The sequence below is a fragment of the Myotis nattereri genome (genome assembly GCF_964212035.1).
Source record: "Myotis nattereri genome assembly, chromosome: 5".
Taxonomy (NCBI): Eukaryota; Metazoa; Chordata; class Mammalia; order Chiroptera; family Vespertilionidae; genus Myotis; species Myotis nattereri.
Window position 1 is genome coordinate 20,558,812 of NC_138080.1, and position 14,640 is coordinate 20,573,451.

At 50.0% G+C, this 14,640-nt stretch overlaps 1 pseudogene across 1 annotated transcript; it reads right to left on the minus strand.

The window, feature by feature from the left end:
• Positions 1 to 5,292: 5,292 nt before the first annotated feature.
• Positions 5,293 to 6,469, minus strand: LOC308519356 (olfactory receptor 1f45-like; annotated as a pseudogene). The gene is made up of 2 exons: positions 6,421 to 6,469; positions 5,293 to 6,244 (listed from the first exon to the last, which is right to left on the minus strand). The product of its transcript is annotated as an olfactory receptor 1f45-like (transcript).
• Between the last annotated feature and the right edge of the window lie 8,171 nt (positions 6,470 to 14,640).

The following is a 14,640-nucleotide window of genomic DNA, read 5'->3' on the forward strand; positions in this document are numbered from 1 at the left end:
GGACCCTGACCCTAGAACAGAGCTGGAAAGGGGTCCTAACCCGCACTCCCCCACCCCCCTGATTCCCTGACTGTCTCAAGCTGAGTCATTGGGAGTCAGGTCCCTCCTCCCCGCCCCCCCCCCCCCTTGCTGGCCCTGGGAGACCCTGAGACTGGCCTCACCACAGGTGGGTAGCTAATTCCAGGTCTGACACCACCAGCTTGAAAAGGGATCTCTCCCCCAGGAGGCGCCTGCTCGCTCCATGGCCTTGTAGGGCAGCCCCCGGTTCCTGCCCTGGCCTCTTGCTCTGGGAGCTCCCAGAGGTGGAATCTGATGCCTGGGAGGGGAGAGGGGACCTAGGCCTGCCTTAGAGCCCAGAGGTGCCATCCCTCCCGCCCTGCAGCCTTGGGACTGGAGTTATGTCCTCTCCATATACCTGCCTCATGGACACCCCAGGAGCCCTGGCCAGACCTGAAGGGTCATCTGGGGTTCCTGGCCCCTGGGGGCCCTGGCCCAGCTGTCCAGGCTGTGTGGCCTGGGGCGCCCGGCAGTGGAGGCTGCCATTTATAGCTTGGGAGGAGTAAGCTCCCCTCCTGCCTCGTGACTCTCCAACTGGGGGCTTCTGAGGACCCGAGTGGGGGCAGAGCTCCCCGTTACCACCTGGCCCCCAGAGCTAGGAGACTTGCGGTCATTTATTGAGCATCTACTACATGCCAGGCACTGGGTAGGCTTTGAAGACACAAGGGTGGACATAACCCAGGCCAGTGGGGAGACACGCCCAATGCCTGCAAAGAATTATGACCTTCACAGGGATAGGGCGAAGTGCTGTCTGAGCTTGAGCTCCCCCAGAAGGCGACCCCGAGACAAGAATTCCGGGGCAAGTAATTTATCTGGGAGGTAGCCCAAGGAGACACGGATAGGGGCGTGGACCGTGAGAAAGGGAAGGGAAGGCACCAGTAACTGCAGTGATGAAACCAGCTGTTACCAGGCTGGACCACTGGGCGCAGTGCCGCCGGGACCTCTGGGCGGCAGCAGAGAGCACCCTCGTCCGAGTCGGCAGAGCCGAAGGGCGCGGGAGCGGGCTATTTATCCACCAATCCCCATCCTCGTTCCTTAAAGGCTGCTCCCCGGTTGGGTGGCCCGGGAAGGGGAGGCTGCTGATTCGCTAGCACTTCTGGCCAGCCTTTGCTTGGGCCACGCCAGCTTCTGCAGCTGGCGAAAGACCAGCACTCCAAACATGCAGTTGCTGGAAGAAGGAATCCCTGGGTAGGAGTGGGGTGCGGTGGGGTGCGGTGGGGAGAGTGGGAGAGTGTCCAATAAAAATGTTAATGGAGCCTGGCCGGTGTGGCTTAGCGGTTAGAGCCTCGGCCCATGCACTGAAGGGCCATGGGTTTGATTCCTGATCAAGGGCATGTACCTGGGTTGCAGGTTTGATCCCAGATAGGTTGGGGTGTGTGCAGGAGGCAACCAATAGATGTGTCTCTCTTCCTGTCTTCTCTCTTCTCCCCCCCCGCCCCCCTTTCACCCTTTAAAAATCAATGGGAAAAGTACCCTTGGGTGAAGATTAATAACAACAACAAAATGTTAATGGAATATCTAACAGGGAGACCTGATGAGCCGTGGGTAGAAGTCAGGGAAGTCTTCCCTGAGGAGGTGGCGATTGAGGCGGGGTCTGGAGGAGGACCGAAAGGTGAGATGGGGGCGGTGGAGATGGTGTTGCATATTCGAAGCCCACAGGTGGGAGGGCTGGGTGTACCTTGGATGAGACGACAGAGGACAGTATGGGGGTGCCCTCCCCCATGTCTCTCCTGGAGCTTGAGGCATGCAGAGAGACGGTGGGACCAGGGTAAATGCACTGAGGACTGGAGGAAAAGAGCAAAGATGGTCTCAGCTTGCACCTACGGAGTCTTGCTCATTGAATAATAATATGATAATCAAAATGGCACTGGCTAAGGATAGGCCAGAGTGTGTGCTGGACAGGTCACTTGGGGCGAGAGTGGGTGGGGAGTGTGGGGGGCTCACTCTCCCTTCACCCAGACCTTGTGCAGTAAGCATTTGGGGTCCCCAGCTGGCACGTGGCAAAGGCAGGGTTTGAACCTGAGTCTGTTTGATTCCTTGGAACCTGCAACCACCCAGCTCCGGCGCTGCAGCCCCGCGTGTTGAGTCAGTGTGGGGAGCAGGGAGCAGAGAGCCCGGGTGCTCGCCCCGAGTTCTCTGAGGCAGATTCCAAGGGAGCTGCGTGGGCTACACAGCTTGCCCACAAATGTGGGAGAGCAGGCATGACCACACGCTTCGCAGCGTCGTCATGATAATTAATAATAATTATAGTTAACTCTGACATGGCCCTCCATCTGCCGGTGCTGTTCCAAGTGCCTTGCATATGTAAGCCCATATATTAATTTTCACAATAACCCTATGGTTACTGGGGCTATTGTTCTTTTTTTAAAAAATATATTTTTAATTGATTTCAGAGGGGAAGGGAGAGGGAGAGAGATAGATAGGAATATCAATGATGAGAGAGAATCATTGATCGGCTGCCTCCTGCATGCCCTTGACCGGAATCGAACCCGGGACCCTTCAGTCCGCAGGGTGACAACACTCTATCCACTGAGCAAAATCGGCTAGGTCCTAGCCGCTGGACAGTGATGGCGAACCTATGACAAGCATGACAGAGGTGACACGCGAACTCTTTTTTTTGGTTGATTTTTCTTTGTTAAATGGCATTTAAATATATAAAATAAATATCAAAAATATAAATCTTTGTTTTACTATGGTTGCAAAGATCAAAAAATTTCTCTATGTGACACGGCACCAGAGTTAAGTTAGGGTTTTCCAAAATCCTGACACGCCGAGCTCAAAAGGTTTGCCGTCGCTGGCCTGGGACATGTTGTTCTCATTTTGCAGGAGAGACTGAAGCAGAGAAATCTGGTAACTTGCTCAAGGTCACACAGTTAAAAGTGGCAGAACCAGGACCGGAACCCAGGCTGTCTGACTCCACAGCCTACACACTGAACCACTACGCTGTACCCCGAACAGCCTCATGTGCTTGACTTCCAGCCCAAATCACCCTCACAGGGGACTGCACGGCCCATTGAATGCCAGTGCTACGGCTCTTGGGAGGCACTTCTTCCTGAGTTTCTGGTATTTTCATAGAACTCACAAGCAGGGGCGTGGGCAGCTTTTTGCCCTGCTATTTTTTCAAGGATGTTTGGATAGCAAACAGCCTCGGAAGGCAGAGGGTTTCTTCCTGTGGGGCAGAGGGCAGGTTTGTTTGCTGTCCATATAATAAAGATGAATGCCTCTGAGATAAAGGAAGAGTGGGTTTGCTTGCAGTCTACGTGAAAAGACTGGGGTTTCTGCCAGGCTGGTGTGGCTCAGTGGTTGGGCATCGACCCATGAACCAGGAAGTCACAGTTCAATTCCTGGTCAGGGCACACGCCCAGGTTGTGGGCTTGATCCCCAGTAGGGGGCATGCAGGAGGCAGCTGATCAATGATTCTCTCTCATCATTGATGTTTCTATCTCTCCTCCCTTTCTCTCTAAAATCAATCTATATACATAAAAGGCTAATATGCAAAGTGTCACCTCGGGAGTTTGACCAGGAGAATGGGAGTTCGATCGCTATGACGTGTGCTGACCACCAGGGGGTGGTGTGGAACATGGCGGGCAACGGGAGCAAAGGGATGAGGAGGCAGGAAGGAGGGGAACCTGATTGGTTTTGATCGCTGGCCAGGCCTAGGGACCCTACCTGTGCACAAATTTCGTGCACCCGGCCTCTAGTAAAAATACATTTAACAAAAGAAAAGATTGGGGATTCTAAGTTTGGAGTTCCTCAGCTGTGATGCAAACCCAGTGCCCATCCAATGCCAATCTGGGTTCACCTGCATTGTCCCCATGGGATTGGGAGGAGCTGGCAAACCCCAGGTTCATGCTGACTGCCCTGCTGTGAGGGGCTGTGTCTTTTGTCTCTGACCCTGGAGGGTTGCATTTTCTGCCAGCATCCGTGAAACTGTGACAGATTAAATTAACAGCTTGAAAGTAGGGAAACTTCCAGACCCCTTAAAGTTCTTGATACCCATTTGCTCTCTCTGTGATGCCACCTGTCACCAGGTGTCTCTCTGGGATTCTGGATTCAGCCTGTTTAGGTTCCGCCTCGGCTGCTGCCTTTCTGACCTGGTGCAGATTTGGGTCGTGAAGAGATACACAGCAGCCTGAGGAACACTTCATGGTCGGAAGGAAGCGCTCTGGAAACCAGACACCAGGATTCAAGCCCCACTTCGGGGTAAGGTTCAGGTTAAGCTCTTATAACAAAAAGCACCTAAAATTCAAAGGCTCAAAAGTCATGCTGAGCTCATTATTTGTTCAGCAATACACTTCCTTTGTAAAGCTTAATGGGCTTCCGGCCTAGGTGCTTCTAGTTGGTTTCATTGCTAGGAACCACAGCCAATGCTCTTTTCTAGCCAGAGTTCTTATGTCTATTTCATTTGCAGCATTTGCTTCCTTAAACTACCTACCTCTTTGCCACTCGCAGTGAATGGGCATCTGAAACAATAGCCTCAGGCAAGAGGCAGTATTTCTATTTATACTCTTTTGGGGAATAGGAAGCTGTGGGCTCCTTCGGTCTTGTGATGTTTCTGACTCTGAAACGTGGCCAATTCTTGTCTAAGATCATCGCATTCTTGCCATTCTTTGCTACGAATGGCAAGGAGCAGCCAACTCACAGTGACATTCTAGCTCTTTCCAATCACTTTTAGAAACACAGGCTCCACAGACATCTGATCTACCTCTCAGGTTATCACAGGTGATGGTGTTACCAAATGTTGTTCTTTGGCATAACAGTGGCCGCTGGCCTTCCAGCCTGCAACATACGTGTCCTGACCACCAGACCACCAACGGATTCTTCATTTTTGTGATGACTCCACTTTCTGTGCTAGGATTCATAGCTTACTTGCTGTAAGAAGCCCTAGTTTTCTAGGGCTTCTGCAACGAACTACCACAAACCGCTTGGCTTAAATAATGAGCATTATTCTCTCACAGTTCTGGGGACCAGAAGTCTGACATCAAGGTGTGGGCTCGTTGGTTCTTTCTGAGACTGCTGGTTCCTACTGAGGCAAGGATTTTGTTTCCTGCTATACCCTCAACCCTTAAAAGAGTGCCTACACTCTAATAGATGCTTACTAAGTAGCTGTTGGGAGGATGAAGTAGTAAAGAAATGAACCAAGACGATATTCTAAGGTTGGGCCCAGACCGGGAAATCCAGGACAGACGGACACTCCGTGTGGACACTCAGGTGGGCAGCCCAATGCCGTGGTCACTAACTAAAAACCGGCTTCTTGCTGCCAAGGCACCCAAGGCGCCCTTTGTGCTGCTGTTGCGTAGGCTGCAGGTGAGGGGTTCAGCAGGGGCGTGACCACAGCGTACATCACTGCAGCGCCGTGTCCTGTGGGCCGTGTGGGAGAACATGGGGCTGAAATAAACCCAATGAGCACCCCATAGAGCAGCGGCACCACAGAGAGATGAGAGCCACCAATGGAGAAAGCCCTCTGCTCGCCTCTCGTGGATGGGACCCTCAGGACGGCAGCAAAGATGAATGTGTAGGAGACCTATATGCCCACCAAGGGGATAGTGATGATGATGATGGGCAGGGCACCCACGGTGTACACCATTACATTATGGGGAAAGGTGTCGGAGCAGACCTGCTTCAGAAAAGGGCTAGGTTGCAGAAGAAGTGGGGGGGCGTGGGGAGGGGGAGAGGGACCCGATTGTGGGTGCAGAATGAGAGGTGGGTTAGCAATACCATGTGGGTCAGGACATTTCCGAAGGCTGCGGTCCAGGACGCCACCCCCAGGAGCCACAGAGCTGTGGTGGTACAGATGTGGCGTAGTGCAGCGGGTGGCAGATGGCCGCATAGGGGCTGTAGGCCACGGCAGTCAGCAGGAAGCTGTCAATGCCAGCACACCAGATGAAGGACATTTGGGTCAGGCAGCCAGAGGAAGGGATCCCTTTGTGTCCTGACACGTGGTTGGCCAGCATATAGGGGATGATGGTGGAAGTGAAGCATGTCCACAACGGCCAGGTAGGCCAGGGAGAAGTACCTGGGCGTGGGGAGCCGGCGTCAGTGGCGATGGCCAGGACGATGAGTAGGTTCCCCAGCCCCGTAACAAGGTGCAGGCTTAGGGACAGTATAAGCAGCAGCTGCCGTGGCTTGGGGTCTTCTGAGAAGGAACTCAGAGACCCAGGTGAGGCTTGCCCTTCCACCTGGATCTCTGGAGCAATCAGAGAGGAAATGAGGAGCTGTCCGTGGTCCTGGCCAAGGCCAGCCCCTCCATTGCACCCTGGACTTCATCCTGTCATTAGTTCAGACACTCATCAATTCTCCCCGCTTCCCCCCGCAACAGGACCCCACACCCATCTGCTGCATTATTTCCATCAGTGAGCTCACCACTCCGCTCACAGCCTGCCTGCAGGATGTCACTGGCAGCTTGGTGCATGGCTCCCAGGTGCACGGACCATGTCTCACCTCCACTCCCTGTCTCTCTATGTCCACAGGAACTGGCTAAGCTCGCACATGGGGTAACAAGGAAGTGCTGAGAGCTGACACCCCCAGGAGTGACCTTTGGACAGCGAGGGACCGGGCGTACTGGGTGAAGTCCTGGCTTCATCACTCCTGAGTGAGGCAGTTCTGGGGTGTGTGCTACAATCTCTCAGAGGCCTCTAGAAGGACCACCCCTCGACTGACCAGAGCAGGAACCTGCTCATTCACACCTTCCTTTCCCAAATGGTCATTGGGTCTTGGGGGAACCCAAACTAAGACACAATTCCAGAATTTCTTCCATCGGTGAAAGAATCCCTTCTTCATACCAAATACCCCTCTAGCCACTCCCCCTTGGCTTTGCTCCATTGGACCCCAACACCCCTCAAAACATTGCCTGCCCTTGCTCCCTCTCCCTCTCTCTCTCAAATCAATGAAAAATATCCTCGAGTGAGGATTAAAACAGCAGCAGCAGCAACAACAACATTGCCCGTCCTTGCCTGTCAAGAGCAACCATGACCTCCTATTGCTCATCCAAGGCTATGATATAGACAGTATGCACCGGCACAATTGTTCCATTGCTAAAATCCCAGGGTGTTTGGCACTGTCTAGAAAATACCCTTGTATTCCTTCCAAAGAGTAGTAGAACTCATGTAAACAACATTTCGAGCTAATTGTTGCTGAACGTTGCCATGAATTTTGATGCACTGGTGACACCTGAGAAACATTTGTCAAACTTTGCCAGTTTGACTGCTGTCCCTGCGAGCAGCGTGGTTGTCCGTGTATGAACTGCTCTGGCTTACAGGAGATGCACCCGTTCATCCTCACCCTCACATTTCCAGGTTGGTTCTAGTTTCAAATAGCTAGGATTTACTTCGGTTGTTATTCTTGGTGCCTTGTGATTTTCATGTAAGTAGCAAATGTGCAATGTCCTCATAATTATAAAATGAAAAGCACAGGATAAACCATTGAGAGAAAGCTTCCAGAATGGAAATGCAGCGAAGCTTGAGCAAGCTTTTCAATGTTCCCACTAAGTATCAGGAACAACATCCTGCTGTACCTGTGGGCGGAGAGAGAAGAAATGATGTTTATAGTGAGTTGCAGCACTGGAACCTCCAAAACTTGCAGAAGCCAGAGCAGCCTGGAGCGGTTTTGCTACTGTGTAAGCCTCTCTGTAAAACATAACAATTACTTTATATTTGGGGCATAAAAAACAAATTTTAAAAAACAAAAATATGGGTAATTTATGGTAACAGGATATAAACTTTGGATGCAGCCCTAACCGGTTTGGCTAAAGGATAGAGCATCGGCCTGCAGACTGAAGGGTCCCAGGTTCGATTCCGGTCAAGGGCATGTACCTTGGTTGCGGGCACATACTCAGTAGGGAGTGTGCAGGAGGCAGCTGATCGATGTTTCTCTCTCATCGATGTTTCTTACTCTCTATCCCTCTCCCTTCCTCTCTGTGAAAAATCAATAAAATATATTTTAAAAAAATATTGGATGCAAATGCTGTTCAAAAGCTGTTCATTAAAGTGGGAAAGGCTGATGCTTAAATATTTCATCTGCACGGCAACCATGTTTTGTTTACTTTAGCTCCAATACGGAACATTTTTAATAGTCAATAAGGAAAAGGGAAAAGGACATTGTTATTCAGTATCACACCAAAAAGCATTTGAATAATAAAAAAGTTCCAGAAAAAAATTTGTTTTATGTCAAAGAATATTTGTAAAGCAGATGGAAAGCATTTAGAAAGTAATATAAGACTTTTAAAACACTACAGTGTATGGCTAAAAGTAATTGAGACTTTTCAGATGTGAAACCATAGAACTTCAAAAAACATAATATTGATATGGGCGTGACATTGCCATTCAGATTCACAGATCTGCTCGATGCAAAACTGAAAAGACGACGCCGTTCTGCGGAAAACTACCCAAGTCAGCAAAATTTCTAACGTGATCCATGAAGCTTCCAACACCGTCACTAAAATTGTTTCTGTAATTTATTTTAAAAGTGAAATTCAAGACTTTGAAGGTAGTTTAAGGCTTGCTGTTAATCATACGAGGCTGTGATCTGTTTCAGAACAACATCTGAAATAAAATCTGAAAAAAACCAAAAAAACAAAAAATGAATTATATTCATTGAATCTAAACCATGATCAAATGATGCTTGTGATGTCCTGGTGGTGGTTTAGAAATGTCATTTCAATGAAAAATATTTGCATAAAGACTTTCTTGGACATTGCGCAGATATAACTTAATTCTAAGTTTCAGTCAAAATTTGCAAAGCATTCTGATGTTTTAATTTGGTATTATGTAAGTCTCTTTGTTAGGGTATCTTCACCTGATTAAAAAATATATAATTCAAATGAAACATCTTAAACATCTTTCTCAGAACGTTATATGCACCCCTATGCATTCAATGAACAGGATATCGAAGGGATATCTTTACCCCCTTGTTTATTGCAGCATTATCCACAATAGCCAAGACATAGAAACAACCGAGGCGACCATCAGGGGATGAATGGATCAAGAAAATGTGGCTTAGCCAGGACGTGTGGTAAATGTTTCCCTCCACGTCCCGCGTGGTTCAGGGTTCAGGATCTGGAAGAGGAGCCGCACACAAATGAAAGAGAAAAGACAAGAGATGATTTGTGAATATTGGGGGGCCAGGCGGGTAAGTCCAACTCCAGAGGAAGGACTTCCACTGGTGCTCAGGCCGCGCCAACCTCTTATTGGTTTGGGATACACCCATAGCCCTTAGGCAGGCAATTTCCAGTAATAGGCAGACTAACCCATCAGCAAGGATTTACATAATAACAAATGGGGAAGTTGCTTCAGCTACCATTGTCTGGACTAACAATGGGTGCACAGCCCTGACCTTTGCCAAGGCTTCAAGGATCAGCAGCCTTCTGGGTTCTATGTCTACAATTCTCTGCCAGTGAAGACAATAGGCGGTTTCCCACAAGGACGGTGTGGCTCAGTGGTTGAGCATTGACCTATGTGAACCAGGAGGTCATGGTTTGATTCCTGGTCAGGGCACATGCCTGGGGTTTTCGTCTCCGTCCCCAGTAGGGGGCGTGCAGGAAGCAGCCGATCAATGATTCTCTCTTATCATTGATGTTTCTATCTGTCTCTCCCTCTCCCTTCCTCTCTGAAAAAAAACACATATTTTTAAGAAGAAAAAATACGATATATATATATACACACACACCATGGAATATCATCAGCCATGAAAAAGAAGAAAATCCTGCCATTCGTAACAACATGGATGGACCTTGAGGGCCTTACGCTAAGAGAGATAAGTCAGACAGAGAAGACAAGCACTGCATGGTATCATGTATATGTGGAATATTTTTTTAAAAGTAAAAAAAAAATAAAATCAGAATCTCGCGAAGTCTAGTCCCTGCCCATCTCCTCAGTCTCCACACTCACATGACTATCCCCCAGCCACACAGGCCTCTTGGTCCAAGACTGGGCCTGCCTCCGGGCCTTTGCACCTGATGGCTCATCTGCCTCTAGTGCTCTTCCCTTGGGACTTCTCTTCACCTTTCAAGACCCACCTCAACATTTTCCCTCTCCTGTAGCTCGGGCCACAGCGGCCACTCGATTCTCTGTCCTCATATGACTGTGCTCTGTGGGCCGGAGCGGAGCCTTCTCCCTGGTCCCGCTGCCTGCTGCCCTGTTGCTCTCCTCCCTGCCCGGGAAGTCTGCACACCCTGTCTCACGCCCTCGTTGGTTCGTTGACCACTTACAGAGCTTCCTCAGGGATGCATTGGCCCAGCTGAGGACAGGCAATCCGCCACAGTGACAGAGACAGGGCCCCTCTCCGGACCCAGACACTCCCCCGCAGAGCACTTGTCTTGATGGCGCGTGGTGAGGCACGTTCTAGGACGTTCCGAAAGAGCAGTATCCCACTAGCGGTGCACCCGTCCAATGTGATCCTCCACTCTGTCGGCGTCTCTAGAAATGGAGGACATGAGGAACTGCTCACACCAAACCGGGTGAATCTTAAAAGCATTGTGCTGGGCAGAGGAAAAACCGTCACTGAAGGAGGTACACAGAATAATGCCGCTTATGTACACTTCAAACACGTGCAACACGGTTTTGTATATTGTTCGCGGGGACATCCCATGTAGAAAGGTGAAAAACATACATGAGAGTGATAAACACTTGATGTAGGGTGTTGATTATCTCAGAGGGAGGAAAGGGAGAGAGAGAAAAAGAGGGAGAGGGAAGGGGGAGAGGAGGAGGAGGGAGGACGGGAGATAGAGAGAGACAAGAAAACGAGAGTAGGGAGATGTGCATGGATGTTCTACTCTTTGTTTGTTTGTTTGTTAATCCTCACCCGAGGATATTTTCCCCGTTGATTTTTAGAGAGAGGGGAAGAGACACACAGAGAGAAACATTGACGTGAGAGGGACATATTGATAGGTTGCCTCCTGCACTCCTCCCAACCGGGGCCGGGGATAGAGCCTGCAACTGAGGTACATGCCCCTGACCGGAACTGCACCTGCGACTCTTCAGTCCATAGGCTGATGCTCTAACAACTGAGCAAAACTGACTGGGGTGGGGGGGGATGTTTTACACTTTAAACTGGGTGAATACAAGATGTAGTCCAGCTTAATTATGATCTGTGCACGCTGGGGTCCAACCCCAACAGGTCCAGGGGTCCCCAAAGGTGTGGACGGAGTCGGCGAAGAAGGAATGACACAGAGGCAGCGTTCAGGTGATCATCATAGCCGGGTTCTCTTGTCAGGTCTCCAGCCAGGTTCTGTAGCCAGTTCTCCAGCCACGTTCTGTCTAGGATCTCCAGCCAGGTTCTGTAGCCATGTTCTCTCACTAGGTTCTCCAGCCAGGTTCGGTTGCCAGGTTCTGTAGCAGGGTTCTTCAGCCAGGTTCTGTCTAGGTTCTCCAACCAAGTTCTGTAGCCAGGTTCTGTCCAGGATCTTTTGCCATGTTCTCTCCAGCAAAGTTCTTCTGTCTCTAGGTTCTGTGTAGGTTCTGTGTCTAGGTTCTGTGTCCTGTTGTCTTGTTACATCTGTATTTATACCAGTTGATTCCAATCCTATCAATCTCTATTCCAAAGATTAGGGCGTTTCTTATCTCCATTCCAGGGAGTAAAGATTATGTAGCTTAAGCATGATTGTTCGTAGTTAAAGTGATTAATTACCCGCCTGGCACTTAGTTAAGGGGTTTTATTCCCTCCCTAACTTCAGAGGAAAATCCCTACCTGGGGAAACAACCTTTCTCAGAGAGGTGACCTTGGTTAAAACACATAGTGCCAAGAAGGGGAGCAAACATATTAAGAACAGTATGCCATATATGCCAGGTCCCTTGAAACAGCAAGGATGGACCGGCTCCTGGCATGTGCACAACACACACACACACACACACACACACACACACACACACACATACACACACACACACATCATGGTCCCATCCATCTTCACGGAACTCACTAGGAGAGGACCAGATGGATGGGCAAGTAAGTCATGGATTCCACACCCATTCTCTGGTCAACGTCACTGTGTCCCTGGAGCTCTCAGCCCGAAGGTCCGGACATACCTCTTGGGGGTCCCACCACGTCCCACCTTTGCTGGGATTGCCCAGCCCCCCCCAGGCCCCGTGTCCAACCCAGTTCAGCGCTTACCTCAGTCCCGTCCTTCATCCGTACGCGAACAGCGCTGGTGCTGCTGACCACCCCGCCACCAGGCCCTCGCCCCACTCACTGCACCCTGCCTGGCCTCTATCTCCTCTCCGACCCCTCCTCTCCTTCCCAGCACCTGGCTCCCATCTTGGTGCTCTTAGACTTCCTGCCTGTCCTTTCCCTGGTCTCTTTGGGCCCCGCTCACTCTTCCAGCTCCGCCTTCACAGTGGCCACCACCCCGGAGACATGACCTGCCTCTCCTGCACTGGCTCCCCACCCCCGCTGCTCACAGCGAACATTTCTTCCGTGCTTCTGTGCCTGTGCCCCCGCGACAGGGAGGTTGACATGCTTCATACTAACCGTCGAAGGTAGGCATCTTACTTCCATTCATAGGGTGAAGAGGCGAGAACAACCAATCTCACAATCTCTCTTGTTCCGAAGCTCTTACAACTCTTTGATGAAAGACCCAGATCTAGAACCTCTTAGCAGGGCTTACACACACAGGGCATTTCCCACTTTATTTTGTTTTCATTATAAAGACCAGTGAACCGAGGCCCAGAGAGGCAAAACCACTTCCCTGCAGTCACACAGCAAGCTTGCTGGTGTCTTTCCCTGCCTCCCTCTGTCCCCAGTCCCCTGTGGGAGGTGTCCCTTCTGGCTGTGGGGATGTCTGGCAGGATGTGAGCCAGCTCTTGCTGGGAGAACGTCCTGGGCCCTGGAGGAGGTCTGGGACCCGCGCAGGAGGGAGCACATGGACCTGGCAGAGCCCAGTTGACCTTCCATCCTTGCAACTCAGGTTCCGTTCCTTGTGTCTTGTTAGGGCATCTGCTACTTGTCCACTCCACACGCTCTCCTGCTGGGCCTGCGTCTTTGGGGAGGAGGTGACCGTAGCTTGTTCTGGGCGCTTCACTCTACTCCTGAGCCCGAGGTACTGGGGGGTCCAGGTCTCTTTGGGGGGACCCTCATGTGGGGACTGGGCCCAGCAGAATTCCCCAAGCTCTGCTGGTCCAGCCAACCACTGGGATATGTCCATGGCTCCTCACTGCTGGAGCAATGGCCTCCTAACGTTCATTTTTTAAAATTGAAGTGAGATTCATACGCCATCAATGAATCATTTTAAAGTAAGAAATTTAGTGGCATTTAGCACATTTAAATGATGTGCAACCATCACCTCTATCTAGTTCCAGAACATTTCATCACCCCAAAATAAAACTGTCTCCATTATCAGTCACTCCCCATTTCCCTCTTCCCCCGCCTCTGGCAGCTGCCAGTCTGCGTTCTGTCTCTGTGGATTTGCCTGTTCTGGACATTTCATGCCAATGGAGTCATTCACAGTGTGTAACCTTTTGTGTCTGACTTCTTTCACTCCATGTAGGGTTGTCAAGACTCATCCACATTGTAGCCTGTGTCAGAGCTTCATTCCTTTCCATGGTGAATATTAATTTTGTTTATTCAGTCACTCTTTGATGGACTTGGGTTGTTCCCACCATTGGGTGGCCATGAATAGTGCTGCTATGAACATGTTTCTGCTCTGGATAGGTTTCTGTTCGCGTCCCTGTTTTTAGTTCTTTTGGGTCTATCTCTCGGAGCAGAATTGCTGGGTCATGTAGCAACCCTATGTTTCGCTTTCTGAGGAACCGCTAAGCTGTTTCCCACAGTGGCTGCACCGTTTTATATTCCCACCCGCAGGGCACAAGCGTTTCAATTTCTCCACATCCTCATCAACACTTTTATTGCTTATCTTTTCCTATTATAGCCACTCTAGTGGGTGTGAAGAGGCATCTCACCGTGTGTGTTTTTCACATTGTAAAACTGTGTTTTTAACCTCTTTACTATTTCTAAGTGGACAGGTCAGTGGCGTTTCATACACTCATATTGCTGGGCAGCCTCACCACCACCCATCACCAGAACACCCCTCATCCTGTAGAGCTGGAGCTCTGACCCCATTAAACGTGAATTCCCGGTACCCCTCCCCCCCGCCCTGGCAGCCTCCATTTCACTTGCTGTCTTTGTGATTTTGACTACTCTCTGTACCTGATATAAGCGGAACCACACAGTGTTTGTCCTCCGTGACTGGCTTATTTCACTCAGTATAATGTCCGCAAGCTTCGTCCATGTGGTAGCGTGTGCCAGAATTTCCTTTCTTTTTAAGGCTGAATAATATTTCATCGTACATATACATCACATGTTGCTTACCCATTCATAACACTTGGGTTGCTTCCATGGTTTAGCTATTGTAAATAATGCTGTTAGGAACAAATATCTCTTGGAGACCCAGCTTTCAATACTTTTGGGGATCTACCTAGAAATGAAAGGTCATTCTATTTTTTTTTAAAATCCTCACCCAACGACATGTTTTTATTGATTTTAGAGAGAGAGGAAGGAAGAGCGAGAGAGAGAGAGAGAGAGAGAGAGAGAGACATTAATGTCAGAGAGAAACATCAATCGGTTGCCTCCTGTACACACAGGCCAGGGATCGAA